The sequence below is a fragment of the Calidris pugnax genome, unplaced genomic scaffold (assembly GCF_001431845.1).
Source record: "Calidris pugnax isolate Ruff unplaced genomic scaffold, ASM143184v1 scaffold318, whole genome shotgun sequence".
NCBI lineage: Eukaryota > Metazoa > Chordata > Aves > Charadriiformes > Scolopacidae > Calidris > Calidris pugnax.
Window position 1 is genome coordinate 1 of NW_015091062.1, and position 15,972 is coordinate 15,972.

At 44.4% G+C, this 15,972-nt stretch overlaps 1 protein-coding gene across 1 annotated transcript in view; it reads left to right on the forward strand.

Annotated features, from left to right (window-relative positions):
* Positions 1-3,585: 3,585 nt before the first annotated feature.
* Positions 3,586-15,972, forward strand: part of EDAR (ectodysplasin A receptor) — a 73,987-nt gene continuing 61,600 nt past the window's right edge. Inside the window, exon 1 of the mRNA XM_014956694.1 lies at positions 3,586-3,694. The gene's annotated coding sequence lies outside the window, so the exon portion shown is untranslated. The remainder of the gene's footprint in view (positions 3,695-15,972) is intronic.

Below are 15,972 nucleotides of genomic sequence, written 5' to 3' on the forward strand. Positions count from 1 at the left end.
GTGTCTCATAATCTTCTCTCCTTCTCCTCCTTGTGTCACCATCTCTGGTTGCAAATCACAGAATCACACAATTGTCTAGGTTGGAAGGGACCTTTAAGATTATCTAGTCCAACCATCAACCTAACTCTGATTTAAAAAAAAAAAAAATCACAAAAAACCACATCACCAAGCCATGTCACTAAGCATTATGTCAACCCATCTTTTGAACACCTCCCAGTGATGGTGCCTCAACCACTTCCCTGGGCAGCCCATCCCAATGCCCTTTCAGTGTAAAAAAATTTTCCTAATATCCAACCTGAACCTCCCCTGGTGCAACTTGAGGCCATTTCTTCTTGTCCTATCGCCTGTGACTTGGGAAAGGAGACAAACCTCCACCTCCCTATAACCTCCTTCCAGTTAGTTGTAGAGAGCAATAAGGTCTCCCCTCTGCCTCCTTTTCTGCACCATGTCCTGCACCATGGTGGAGCAGGACCAAGCAGCCCCTGCAGAAAAGAGAGAATGCAAAATGCCAGAGCCCTGTCAGGCTTACTTAGTTGGTGACAGCAACAAGAGCACACACAAGACAAACCCAATGTCTGTTTTAGATCTGTAGTGCAGGCACTCTTCATGCCATCCTACCTCTCCTATGACTCGAGGGAAGACAGAGGCCCCTTGGATAAAACTAAGGAATATTGTGGTGACATACTCTGCCCTTGTGCTGCCTCTGATGTGACCGAAGGTAGAGTAGCATGATGATTATGTGACAACAGATATCCATGTGCCACAGAGCCCTCCATCCTGACAGAAAAGGCAAGCAGTAAGAAGCACCACAAGCCCGGACGGTAGAGGTCATATGTTATCATGACCCAACCCTATTTCCTTCCATGTGGCCACAGATAGTTATTATGGCACTGATGCTTGCAAGTCCCCTTGTTCTGGCTGGGTGCTCAGGGCAGGAATTTCAGTGTAGGTGGACATGTGTGAATGTCATAGGGGCTGAAAAAGAGAGTTAATACTTTCAGCCTGATACCTGATGCCAGGCATCAATGTGATAACTTAAAAAAAAAACGCTCTCATTTTCAAGACCCTTTGACAAAGGTAGCTCTTCTTTATTTTCATACTTACTTTTACTCTGTAATTGGGTCAGCAAAAGATAAGGTCCTTTTTTTGTCACAGCTCTTCCCCACTGCAAAGGGGACACACCCAGCATTTCTGCTGAGCAGCTCCTCTGGGCCAGCTGTCAGCCCTGGTAAGATGTGGACTTCAAGACCAAATCATGAGGAGTTCACTCAGAGGCAGGACCTTGAGCAGTTGTATTGCATTGCAATTTTACCCTAGGCATGGCCTGGGTGCCCTGAGATCGGCAGAGCTGCTAAACAGCCAAGAGCACATTCTGGTTGTGGCTTTTGATTGCCTTCTGCTTAGATGACTGGGAAAAACAGAAGAATGAAAAATAACCTAATTTAGATGAAAGATATAAAACAAAAAATCCTCTGGCGCCTCTCAGACCCATGATGATAAACCATCCTCAGAAAAACATCTTGTTCCAGAAGTACTGGAACTAATGAATCCTTATTTCCTACAGATTTGTGTCCTGTGGGTTGACTGACTTGTGTGGTCTGAGAAGATGTATGCTTTTTGGGTGACTGGAGAACGTGTGAGGTCTCTCTCTGCGTGGATTTGTTGCTTTCTCATAAGGTGTGTTCACATTGTGCTTTCCCCAAATCTGGGCAACAAACTGGGGATGAATGTCTTTATACAGCTGCTTATTATTAGAGACTTCTGAGAACATATCTTTGTTGGTCAGTAGATTCAAAAGTTGTTAGGAGGGAACACAAACATCATATAAGCCTTGTTTCCACAGGAAACGGGACTAAAAAACTATTGCTCTCCTTCTGCCTTCTGCTCCACACTTTCTTCTGTCTTTCATGGTCCTTTGTCTGTCCTCAGGAACAAGAAGCACCCTATGTGCTGTAGGGAGGCAACCTCCTTCCTTGTTTGTTCCATCTTTTCCAGTGAGTCTGCCTTGCTCAGCTATTACCACCTTCATCCTTGTCTTTCATATAACCTCACCTCAGCAAGGAACTAAGTTGAGGAATGATTCACCTGCTGGTAAGAGAAGCAGCCCCTTTGGAAGGTCAGCCAGGCTTAGCCATGTTTTGTCTGTCTTGTGATACAAGCAATAACCTTTTCTTCTCTGCAGGTAGGTAGGAATCAACCTGCTGTTTAGCCCAGAGTCAGTCTTTGACAACTGGAACCACTGAACTGAACATTCTTCTTAATAAAATTTAAAAATGTATAATTATAATTTAATGTTGATTCATTACATGGAGTTTGGTATCTATTAAATAAGAACAAATGCGTCCCTGTTTTCAGTGCACACATTTGTCCATCAGCAGGGTGACTGTCAGGTCAGCTGTGGAGTTACAAGAACAGCATATACACCAGAATATAGATTTTTATGAATCTTGTACCCCAACAAGGCTGAAAGGTCCCTTTTGAGAAATATTTTCCACTGATCTACCAAGCACTGTCAGCTTTTCATACTACATGTTGGATGCTCACAAATATAGTTGTAATGTTGATGTTTCTCCTTTATAATCTCTGAGTTAACTGTTCTAGTTGCACTCAAGCCATTTGCAGGTGTTTTCTTTCCTTGTTCTTTTTTTCACATTTCATTTATTTTCATTTCAGTGTTAAATAATGCTATCTGAGTAGATTGTTTCACATTTTCTGATATTAAGGAACACCATCTTTGCAGAAATACTGGCAATTCCTTCAGGCAGAGCTAGTTGACAGACAGAATTTGCAACCTTTAGAAAGCTCAACCGTGTAAGAATATTTCTATTTTGCTTTGGAAGAAAAGAATCAGTGGTTCATAAAGGTAGCTATGACATTTTCAATTTGAAAAACATCAAAGTTATTCCTTTAGAATCTGCTAAAAGCAGCAGGGAGCTGTGTGTGCCCTGGCCTGCCCACAGCTCCCTGGGCGCCGGTGATTCTTGGGGTCTCCCGTGCTGTCCTACCCCGATGGAGTCCTGCGGGAAGTCCAGGGGGCCCCCAAATGTGCTGCTGAGGGGTAGGAAGGTGAAGCAGGCTTCAGAGGAGTCTCCCCAAATCCCCTCGAAACCAAGGTACTTGTGCAGAATAGTTTGATTTTGACATACCAGCGTGCGCTGAATTGAACTAGTTCATTCATCCCACTTCCCCCTCGTCCCTTCTACTCCTGGGAGCTTCCAGAAGCGTCCCTCTGCTCCGTGCCCCTTCTCCAAGGCAAACCTGATCAAAACCTTCTTTTCCTCCTGTTCGCCAGCAAAACGCGAGGCCGGCAGGAGCGGGGAAGGGATGCCGGGCTCCTCCTCATCCTGCGGTGCACCTCTAGATGGGGTAGGCGAGTTTCTGCAGCCAGCAGAGCCCGCTCCGCAGCTCCCGGCTTTTCCGAAACTTCCCCAGCAGAAGGAGAAGTTGTTGGGAAGCCCCTGGGAGCCTGCGAAGGGAGCGTGGGGCCGGCAGCTGAGGGCTTTGGTGCTTTTTTGGGCTCCCTGGGACCCAGCTGGGGACATTCATGACAAGCTCTGCGAGGAGAGGAGAGGCGTGCTGGCTGGGCACGATTCTTGGCACCTGTGAGAGCCCGACCAAGTGGTTACCCCGAGCCTTGTACCCGCCGGAGGACCTCTTCTCTGGGTTTTGGTGGTGGTGAGCCCATCTGCACAAGGTAGGCTTGCGTCAAGCGTATCTGCTGCCTCTCTCCAAAGCCAGAGTGGCTCTGGTACGGGGACCACTTTGTCGAGGGGATGTCACTGAGGGCTGTGGCTGGAAATCATGTCATTTTAAGGTTTCGTTTGAGCGAGATCTCCCATTCAGTGGGTTTTTTCTGCTAAAGAACTCCTAAAGAAAGTAGCTACAGTTCCTGGTAGTATCTTTGATTAAAAGCTGAAGTTTCCTCGCTTCGAATGTGTTTTAGACTTTTTTGTTATTAAAACTACTGATGTTCTGACCAGTTCATAAACTCTAAAGGATCCAGCGGGGCTTTTTATTTGAGTGTAAGTACGTATTTCTCCAGAGGATATTGAAACTGCTGTTTTCGGTTTTGTGTCAACATTGCAAACTAATTTGCCTGTACGTTTTAGACTGTAACTATACTTTTTGGAATCACAGCCGACGCTGTAAGATATCGCAGCATCGATAGTGTTACAGCTGACTGCCTATACGTGTGAATACATGTTTGCAGCATGCCGATTTTTAATTTCCCTGCTTCCACAATCTGGCTGTAACAGGGTGCTGTGGGACTGAGGTCTGGAGAGGAAAGCGGGCTGCTGCCCGCACTGAGGAGGGCCTGGGCAGCAGTGCCATCCCGTAGGGGCTCCGAGCATGGTACGCTATTGCTGTACGTGGCGCCGGAGTAGCTTTGAAATGCCCAGCTCTGGGGGAGCAGAGAGCTCAGCCAGGGCTGCAAAACCTACTCCAGCAGTAAAGTGGCCGGTGTGAGCCTTGCACGACTGTGCAAGACTGTCACTGGTACTGAGCTGGGTTTTTTTAGCTGCCGCTGCCATGGCTACAGCACTGATACCGTGGATTAGAAAAAGTGCAGCTAGATGCTTGCAAGCCTAAGAGAAAAAGTGTTTTCATTTTTGCAGTCAGTGGAGCTTTAGGTATTACATGAAGGGGTACTGGAGACCCCTGAAGATCTGTCCCTCATAGGATGATGGGTGAGATCCTCATCTAGGGCAACAGTGCCAAGGCGCTTAGTGATCAACGCCTACTTGGGGTACCACCCAAAACCTCTTCATATGCCTCAAGCTACAAGGAAAGCTTTCACACCTACAGCTGCTGTTCGTTGGAATAGACAAGGCCTATGGCTACTGCTGCCACTCCACTACAGCAGAGGAGGGGGATGATGTTGTACAATGCAGTTTGGCATGATAGGTCTTGAAATGTTGCAGCTCTATAAGAAAAATCATGGGAGATCGAAAATTTTAAAAGGAAATTAATGTGCTTGGGCAAAGTGGGATCAAACCCCATGATGTTGATCAGGATTACTCAGTTCTTTGTTCTTCTCTGTCAGAAATGTCAAAGATACAGAAAGTGAAAATAAAGTTTAGGCATCTAATATCAAAGAGCAACACTGGTAAGAAAATAATTTTGAAATTAAATGAAACAAGAACAATCAAATGAAGCAAATATATGATATTCATCAACAACCAGTTTGGCTGGGCATCACTCAGTGGGAACAATTTCATCTTCAGGTAAGCTCCTGTGAGCCCAGTGTCACTGGAGATGTCTGACAAGGGTGAAACTATTACCTAAGCTTGGCCCAGCTCTTTTGGTCAGTAGGGTACAGCATAGTTGTGTTGCTGTTTGCAATAATGTAGTCTGACCACAACAAAGAGCTCAGATGAGAATGTGCCCAGAAAAAGCCAGCAGGCTTTTTTTTTTTAAACAGATAGATAGCTTTTATAGAAAACTGCTGCCATAAATAGACATCTTTTTCTCTATTGCAGCTCGATGGAAAACATGTGATGTTTTAATTTTTCACATCAGATTGTGAGATGGTAATTTTCAAGGGATCATACTGAATTATATGCAGTAGGAATCACCTCACTGAAAATGTTGAACTGAATGCGTGGCTGTACCACAAAGGTGTTTAGAATTCCTCCAAAAAGGGCCTCATGTAAACGTGACATTTCTTGGAGGACTGGAATATTTTGTCAGAGCCTACAATTTCTAATTGAACCCATATAGCCATGCTAGAAAAATGGTCCAAGTCTCAGTTTTCAAAAAATAGCAGCATAAGCTTTTGAAGATAAGATTAATATTAAGATAATGTTTTTCTCATGTTGTCATCAGTGGAGGAATTCCCCTCTAATATCCTCAACAGAGTTGTTTCCTTTAGCCGTACTAGGATGGAACTCGATTTCAGATCGTATCTATGCTGCTTCTCGTCTCGGCTAAAGGGTAGCTAAATTGCAAAGTGAGCTACTGCCTATAGCTGAATAACCCAAGAGGTTCCAGCATGACCACACCCTGCATGAGTCATTTGTGAGGAACTGGGGGCAGATCAGCCTTTCCATTCACTACTTTTAAAAGAAGTATCCCATTTCTCCCTCCAGTTATCCTCCAAACCAGGCCTTTGTTGCCCTGTGGTGAGTGCCCTCAAGATCCGTTATGTTTCTTATGACACATCCAGAAGATAAAAAATGCCCCTTTTTACCCAACAGCTCCTGGAGCAGCAGCTCTTGGTAGGGAAAAATGTTCCTTCCTAATATTTAGAAATGTTCTAGCCAGTGAAGCATTAGGGCAGGAGTCATTTGCAGAAACAGAGACGCTTTCTTGCCAGGTATATTCCAATGAGGCAAGTCCCTGTAAGAGATTAGATATTACTGAACAAGGATGGAATTGTGACATTTATGACTGTCCACCTTGGCAAATATTATTGACCTGTGGCTATGGTCACTGTGTGGACAAAGTGCTTGGCCATACTTTTCCCAGAAAATGAAGACCTGGCTTCATACAGCAGAAGATTGGATTCATACAGAATCCAAATATTATTTGGAGTCCAAGTAACTTGTTCTTTTGTTTGATTTGTCATTCATCCAATTCTATTAAAAACAAACTGAGATCCTGGGCCCATGCAGTTGATGGCAGAGCTCCCGCAAGGGTGGTACGCCCAGTTCTTGCTGGCTATGTGGCAACATTTCATGATCAAACACTGCTTCCTGAACCATGTAAGCTTTGCACACATTTCTTCTGGCTTGACATAGCTCAGATCTTTCAGTTTCTTTCCACTAGGGAAATCAGAACAAAAGTAGAGAGGAAGTTATTTTCAAATTCAGAAGGAGTCCATTAGAAATAAAAGAATAAAAGATAAACAAAGACTATTTTAAAGCACTATCTGCTATTGTCTTTTGAAGAAGTTAAAGCTTTGCCAGTGGATTTTCAAATCTCTGTGGAGAGGGAGTCAGGGCCGCATCCTCCTGAACCGCTGCTAGCGAGTGCTGGTTTTGAACTGTCAGAAGTGGCATTCTGTGAAGTTAATCCACAATGCTTGAGCTGAATCACCCGCCATGGATCTACCAACAAGTTTTACATTACCATAACGTCTGACCATCTGCAGTGCAAAATCTATAGCAAAGTCCCTGCTGGATTTCATATAGTTTCCGGCATTTATTCTTTTTCAGACTCAGTTCTGTGGAGCTGAGCTTTTTTTGGATTCCGTGCCTTAAATACTGCTTATTTCCTTTTTGGGAGCAGAGGGCTGGTAAGATTTTATGTAGCAGAAGGGACTGCCAGAGCTGTGTCAGTTTTACAGCAGAAAGGCTTTTTCAGGAGGTTGATGTTGCCCCATTCCCTGCCCCACAAGAAACCTCTCCAGCAGTTGGTGGTATCTCAGCTGACGCTTGCCTGACTTGCTGTGCATATGATGCTAGGAGGGTCTTGATGAACCAACTATCCAGGGACCTGCTCTGATAATAAACATGTGCGGGGTAAACTGTGTTTTGGGATTGTTACTTGGGTTCGGTCAATGGCCACTGGGGAGATGGGGGGGAAAAACAAGAGTTTATAATGTTTGTTTATGAAGAGTTTATAAAGAGATGACTGTGCTTGTGGCATCCTGAAATATTAATAGACCTGAGACCCTTTTGATCTTGAAGGCCAAGATCAACCTCATTGCAAACTTCCAGCATCCAACCCTTCTCAACTAATCTTCAATGAGAGGTTTGCTTCCCTACTGGAGCCCGGCATGGAAAGATATATGAGCTCCAGTTTCTCACTGTCTTTGTCTCCGCTGTGCAAATGCTGATGGATGTACATCCCCTGCAGATCGTGTTAATTAGCCCCTGGGTCATTAGGCTTTATGGCCAGGACATGGTGCTGCAAAACTCAGCTGAATCCAAGTCCAAGCCAGCTCTTTGGTAAGAAGGAATCCGGGAAAAGTTCCTCCCCTGAAGGTTGTGTTGCATGTGAAGTTCTGTTAGGCCAGCCCTTGTCCTCTGTTCAGCAATGTAACAGGCTGGGGACCAGAGCAGAAACATATGGCCAAGTACTGAGAGAGCTTTTAATTCTGACAGTGCATCCATCTCTTCCTTCGGATATATCACAAAGACAAACTACTCAAGTGCCATTTAAGCAGCATACAATTATTTGCAGATTGAGTGTAAGGATTTCTCTTTTCATTTTAAGCAAGAACCATTTTAATAGTTCAGTATTAGATATTTGTAATTATCCAGGCTAGAGTGTTGCACTCCTGTGACACGCTCCATTTTTCTCTCACAACTGTATACACACTCCACTGCTTGAGAGAAGGACCGGGGAGGGAAAGAGGTCTGTACAGTAATAGCTGATAAAGTGAGGCTTTATAGAAACTGGCTTCTGTCACTGAAGAGAAGGAGACGAAAAGGCCGTGTGCATCCACATCACACATCTTAGAAGAGAAAATCTGGGACTGCAAAAATATGAGGAACAGACGAGATCAAAGGCTAAAATGGCAGAATCTGTTAAACTACCTGGTGCTGGTTTATAGCCTGCTATAGCAGAGAACTATGACACAGACAGCATCCTCAAACATCAGACTTAAATTTACCACTTATAACATAAAGGAGTTTGAAATTACCGTCCTAAAGTAAAGTTTCTCTTCCTATCGAAGTCAACAAAAAAATTTGTGATAGACCTGAAAGGAACAGAGTTTAGTCAGTGCTGAGCACAGTCCTGTCTCTGATGGACAGTTGCACAAAAAAATTTCCAATCAACAACAATAAAAAAAAACAAACAGAAAACCCCAACAAACTCAAAAAAACCCCAAGAAAAGGCTGGGGACGTGTGCTCTTTTTGTCACTTGAGGTTGTGTCATTTCTTTCTCTCAGTGGGTGACAATGGGTCCCATGAGTTAGAGGCATTTGTATTTCCAAAAATAGAGGAGAGTGATCCGTGGGCTGCCACTTGTCCAGTGGCCCGTGACGGTGTTGGAGGAGCGGGGGGGGGGGCAGCGAAGCGGCACCACCTTCAGCTGGCGGCCCCCTTTCTTTCGGAGTCTGCCCCACCTGCACGGTGGGCACGGCTCCACGGCTGGCCAGCTCACCTCCCAGCCACGGGAGTGTACGGGCTGGCGGATCCACGTGAGGTCTGGCAGTCTGAGAGTGGAGCCGCGAAGCGTTCAGTTGTGCCGGCTGCAGGAGGGCAGTAATTTCCAAGAGAAGGGCAGAGCGCGCAGCTGAGGGCAGTAACTATCTCAGCTGTCACCATTTAATCCATCACCAAGCCTGAGTGTCAGCACCCTCCAAGAGAGACAAAAGCAGAACTGAGTATCCGAGCATTGTGGGGCGCAGATTTATTTCATTATGTTCAAATACTTCCCCATGATGAGCCTTGTCTCTTTAAATTTTCCATACAGAAAAAGCATGTGCTAACATATTGCCAATTGGAGGGGTATATCTTTGTGTGCATCTGTAGATGCAGTTGGTTTCTTTAGGATGTGAAACACAAAAGAAAAAACCATTGTTCTTTCCTTGCTCTCAATTTTCAAAAATTACCAGTTCTCATAAGCAGACCAAAACAGATAACAGATGGCATTGGCTAGCAACAAGGAAACCTAGATGCAAATACAGTACGGTATATAAAGAACTTCTCTGATGTGGCAGGGTTATGTTTTCTATCATGGTTTCTAACCGGTTGTGAGAAAAATCCAGCACTAGCAGTTTGTGGCATTTAATTGGATGTGAAAGGTGCAAATAGTTCAGCTGGTGACCAAATGACAAAATTGGTAATAAATAAATAAATTAATTAATAAATAAATGAACAAACATGCGGTGGCTTGATCCACTTCCCAGTGAAGTCAACAGGAGACTCTCCAGTAATGTCAGCAGCTATTCGAACGGGACCTGCATGCCCATTTCTGATCTTCATCCAAGGTCCAAATGTACAAAGGCTGTGCTACAGAACAGAAATAAAAAGTTCTTGTCCATGGTTGCTTTGCTGGCCCAAGCAAGGAGCCACTGGTTTTCATAGATGTCAAAGTCAGACATGGTGTGGGGTCACGCAGAGGAGGCAGCAGGCCCAGCACATCAACTATATGGGTTCCAAGCAGCCCCTGCACCCCTGCTCCTCCCAACCTGGAGATCTAGACAATGATCCAGGAGCCACAGCTGGGCTCAACCACAGGGGTTTGTCCATAGCTGTGTGGTGCAGGTCTCCCAGAGCTTGTATAAGGGTGTTTTTAATTTAGCTTAGGTGAAAGTCAGATTAAACAAACACATATCTCTGGTGCAAGTATCTCTGCATGGGAAACACCAGGAGCATTTTGAGGAGGCAATGAGTGGTGCCCACAGGGGTACAGCACATGGGAGAGGCATGTCCACACGTAGAAGAGACATTTGGTCGCAGTTTGATGAGTGTACGCATTTTCCACTTGCTCCTGCCCACTCGCTCTGTCTCAGCTTTTAAATTCCATCCTCTGGAGTAGGGAAAGACAGCACAGGTGAAAAGAAATGAAAATCCCACCAGCTTCTTTAGCCACCAAGAGTGAATCTCTTCTTGCAGCAAAATGGACATCGGATCCACACCCAGAACAAACAATAGAGGTCTGAGCAGCTGAAGAGTTGAGGTCTGATGTCTTCATCGAGTGAGACTACAATTGCGTGCTTTCTTCCTGCAGAAATGGGTGCTCGCCCAATCCCCAGTGTAATACGGAGCACTTGTTGCTTGTGCTGCCGAGCTATGTAAGGCAAGACAGACAAATGCACTCAAAATGACAGAGCAATTTCTAATATTTGCTCTCTTTGCCTCTGCCCTCTGTGCTTGTACGGGCAGATCCATGGCAGTGAGAACAGCTTTACCTTGTTGGTAGAAGGATGTGGTTAAAAGCTCGTTGTTTTTTCTAGAAAGTGAGTATGTTGATGTGGTGCCAGTCACATACTGGCAGAAATTTGAGAGAGTCTGTGCATCTCACTCATTCATTGATGCTCCACTTGTAAGTCATGTGCCTGTCCCATGCCTTTCCTGGTAAAATACCTTTTCTCTAGCCCATATCCCATACAACATTGAATCCATGCCTATAGAAAGCATCGTTTGCCGCATAACATGAGAAATGTATAAAATTAAATTTTTCTTTGAAGGACTTCTTAAACACTCCTTCTGCGTTCAAGTAAATCTGTCACTGGTGAGGTTTGCCCACGCAAGGAGCAAAGGCTATGTCCCCTTGGGAGTACGCAAGCCATTTTCTAGTAATTTATCTGCTAAGATGACAGATTTCCTTATTATAGCACTGAAAACAGGAACTTCACTGTCTTCTAACAGAAATGACTCTACATATTTTATGAATCTGAGCCAAAGGCACCGCTCTTGTTGGCTGAAGCTGGTGGCTGTTTGGTTGGTCTGGACATGAGAATTATCTACTTCCCCTTCCTCTTTTTTTGTTTTTGTTAATGAAGGCTTTATACCTGACTAAAATACATAGCTATATTTTTCCCTTCAGGTCATGTTATCGGAAGCTTTGAGTTGGGGGTGGGGGTAAAAAAGTTCACTTACTAAGTAAGATTAAAGCAATTAAAGGCTAAGGCTCATGTTTAATTTTCCCTCGTAGATGCAATTTTTCATGCAGTGACAGCATCAAAACCTTTTCAAGTTTTATAGCTATTTCACATTTGGCAGAAACAACAGGAAACCATCTGTAGCAAAGCAGGATTGTTGTAAGCATAATATTCAGTAATGAAAAAAAGATTAAAAGAAAACACTGTTATCTTTACGTGATAGCTTTGAAGGCGCAAGGAGCAGGATGCTTGCATTTGCCCATCGATCTACTAGTATCATAAAATTTTTCTAGATGAGACAACCATGTAGAAAGTTGATTATTTCAGCAGAATGAAGAAGTCCAATAGGAAATTTGACTTTTGATTTCTTGTTGAGATTTCCATGATGAATATAAAGATGCTTGTGCAGAGGAGGCTGTATATGACTGTTTTCTCTATAGAGACCCCAGAGCTTGTAAGTGCACGCGCAACTTAAAATAGGCAAGTAGTCCCACAGAAGGCAAGTAAGCTATTCATGTTCTTAAACTTTAACTCCATGCTTGGAAGTCTTTTCTGGGCCAGGGAAATAAAAATAAATTGTGGGAATTCGGTTGGTTCATATTGCCCTATGTTCCCTTATGGCAAAGTGTATTTGTTCTTGCTTTGTTGTGTTTTATGTGCTGGAAAGAACAGGCTGAAGAAGTGCATACTCATCAGTTGTGAGTGAAAAATACTACTTGCCAAAACTAAGTTTGTTAATCGGGATTACATCCCAAGGGTGCAGCTTTAGGGGTGCTCATGGCAGCCACTGAATACCTCTGAAGACCATAGTCATCCCTGGTAAAGTTGTTGCAGTACTCTAAGTACGCTCAAATTTCTGATCATGCCAAAATGCTTGTCAATATATCTGTTCAACAAAGTGAAAGAACAATTTTTTCAGGCGCGCTTTAAAATTTAACCTGGGCTCTTTTCTCCAAATATGTTGAAATTTTGACTAGTGAATGAGAAACAAACCAACTTTCTCTAATTTCTTTGTCACTGACAGTGTTTCACATATTGAGACCTAGTTTTAAGATAGCATTTCACTGTGCAGAAGTCAAAATATGTCAGGGAACTGCAATATCTTCTTGTTATTAATGTCTTAAATTATAGCTAGACACCCTGTTTTTCCAGTTTTCAAGGCAAGTTATGAAGGCTTTTTTTTTCAAGCGCTGAGCCGATGAGACATTAAAGGTTTCTTTTTCAAATAGTTTGGCTGTTGGGTTGCTCCTTTCACTCACACCTGCCCCTTGACTTAGAAATCGTCTCCGCCTCTCCAGCATCAAACGCTGAATTTACATAGGCACAAAGAAAGTGTGGAAGGCCAACAGCTCTCGCGCCGTCATTAAGATGGGAATGCAAGGAGAACAAAGCAGCACAATGGTAAGAGAAATATCACAATACCCTCCCTACCTTTCTTCGAGGCTGACTAACTAACCAGGGCTTTCCCACAGGAGGGAAAGGTGCTGAGGATACCGCAGGATTAGCAGATGCATGTCGGGCTGCTGGCAATGACTAAGCCGGTAACGAGCCCAAGTTCTAGACATGAGTCAGGTTTTGAACTTGTTGTGGTTTGTAGAGGCTCAAAAGGCTTTGTACGGCATCCCCGTACGCGTCTGCCACTGCGAAGTGATGGGCTTACAGCTGGTAGAGCCACCGCTTCCTCTGGAAGGGAAGGCTTGCTTTCAGCAAGACCTCGTAGCCGAGCTCAACTCGGTGGGTTGCTCACCCACAGCACGGCCGTGGGTGTGCCTCTCACTTACATTATCTTAATGCCTTTCTAAAGTACTCTGGCTTATTAATTAAGTTCTTCCTAATTATACAAGCATCCCTGAAGAATTTCAGAGATGCACGGAAGTGCAGTGTGGCAAAGTTGTTTCTTAGAAATAGGTGACAAAAAGAATAAAAAAAAGTGGTGGAATGATATATGTGTTTAGCACCTAAAGTAAGTAATTCTTTGTATGCACGCGTGGCTTTTTCTTCCGGAATTCTAACACACAGAAGCAAAGAAAATGAGAGGGAAGCGGCGTGGTGTCTGAATTTGTTTTGTTCCTTCAGAACTTTCTGATCATCCCTTTTAAAACTAGTTTGGTGGAAAGCCTTGAGTGAAAATACTTGAGGTGCTCCCTTATTCCTGATGTCATGGGTGTTTTTGCCATTTCTTTTAACAAACTGCGGATGTTGTGCTTTTATTTGCTGTTGCCTGTTGCCTATGACTGAACTGGACAAAAATTTAATGAAAAGGTACAATTGCTGCACAAGCTGCCAAAATGGTATTAATCAAAATGAATGAAAGAAAGGCATCTGCTTTTCCCCTTGCAAAGCCAAGTGCAAAGGCAGTGCTTAGAGCTCAAGTTTCCTAGAAATACATACAGAGGCAAAGCTGCTATCTGTAGTATTTTCCCTATCGTTACTGATGCTGGATGGATTAATTTAACAAGTGCTGCACACCGACCTTTACTTAGCTTCATAAACATGTCCAATTTTGCAGAACAGATGAAAGTTCATAAATGGTTGTGTTTAACTTTGCAATAATTTTCATCTGGAGTTTTTACCCTTTTTCATATACACAGATGAAACACCTTTCCTTAATCACAGAAGAGCAATTAGCGATGGGTGTGTGAAAAGTGCGTAGAATAGGAGGCACTCTCTTCATCTTTGATTCAGGTGCACTCTGAGGTGGGAAGCAGATACTTTCTGTTGGATCACCTTCATGGACTTAATCGCATGGAGGAACTTGGGTGTCTAGTAAATGTGTCACTTCACACACCTAAAATTTAGACCTCAAGAAACCTTGCTTACCTGCCCCTTCACCCCAGAGGTTCCTACATTCCTTAACACCCACGTTAGCATCCACTGAGTTCCTTGCATGCCTGGACGTGTGCTTCTGGACATGCTTTACCTGGCCTGGCCTGGCCTGTGCTGGATAAACAGACTCCCACACCACATCTAAGTCCTGCTGATGAGAATAGATGCACTTTTACATTTAGTCCATGCTTAGGGAACTCAGAAGGGAGATCTGGACTCGATGTGCTCCTCAGCCTGGGAAGATTTAGCTGTTTCTCCCACAACCGTGCCTGCAGCCCTGGTCTTGTGTGTTCTGGAAGAGGTGTCTGCCCATCCTTTTCTTTTTTTTTTTTTTTAACTGTTACAATTTCCTAGTCATAAGTGACTATTTGGAGAGCAAAAGAAAAGTAATGCAATGGCCTGGTATCTAGGGTACTCACCTGGGTATGTGTAGATGTGGGCTCTGGAGAACACTCAATATAAGATATTTAAATTTTTGTCAGAGTAAGAACTGGAGCCCAGTTTCCAGACCCTGTCCCAGGTGGTGCCCCAGTCACTAGGTTTGGGAGTCATGTGTCTGAGTGAAAAAGAGAAAAAAACTGTCACATGCAAAGCAGAAAAGCATCAACAGGAGGGAACTGGACAGCCCTGCGAGGGAGCCCCTGCAGCCACACTGCCCAGACGGTGGTTTGGGGCTGTCCCCTCTCTGGTGAGCCTACCTACCCTGCCCCCAGCCACCAAGGGGGAAGATTTCCAAACAGGAGGATGCTTTCTGCAAGCAGGTGTAGGCATTTTGGCCTTGTACTGCCCCATGCATAATGGGGTTATTAAGGGCAAAGAGGTGGAGCATCACTGGTGCTGTGTTCTGTGAAAGAGAAGTGGCCGTGGGAGGCATTCCATAGGCTGGATTTTGGGGGGACCCTGGAGGACTGAATAGCAAAGTCCTTGCCAGGTTCCTAAATTTTGTCAGGGCCATGGCCAAGGCATATCTGCTTTTGAAGATCTCTGTTTTGAGGCATCTTGCTCTCCCCAGGCTCTGGCTGCAGCAAGGATGCTGCTACCTCCTGTGGCTCCAGTGGAGCACTGAGTCCCTCATGGCACTGCTCCTGTTGTGACTCTGGCCTGATTTCTGCTGAAGCAGGGAGCTCTCTTAGGAAGAATATGCTAGAGATTAGACCAGGCTGGTTTAAATCAGGGATGGCTAAGAGGCAAGTAGTTCCAGGAGCGCTCGCATGCGTGAAGGTTGATTTCTGATGGGTTGGTGTCTTGGTGGCTGAGTGCCAGCTCTTCCCACTGGCACATTTGCAAAGACCTTGCTGCCATGTGTATTTGTTGGTGGCTCACAGGACAGCCTCCTCCCGCGCTGGCGCACACCAGGAGCCCTGGCCCAGACACCTGCACCAATTTAAATTTGAAAATTTAATTTGAAAATTCAATTTAAATTTGAAACCTCCAGGAACAGGGTTCCTCCCTATGCTGTCCAAGTGGGCAGGACTGCTGGGACAGGGGCTAGGGGGTGCACAGATAAGCCAGGGACAGTGGATGGGAAATTACATCATGGCCACACAAGCACCATTTGCTTTCGAATCCAGCTAAAACTGGAGGAAATAGTTAAAAAAAAAAAAAAAAAAAAAAAAAAAAAAAAAAAAAACTTCTCAAAAAAAAT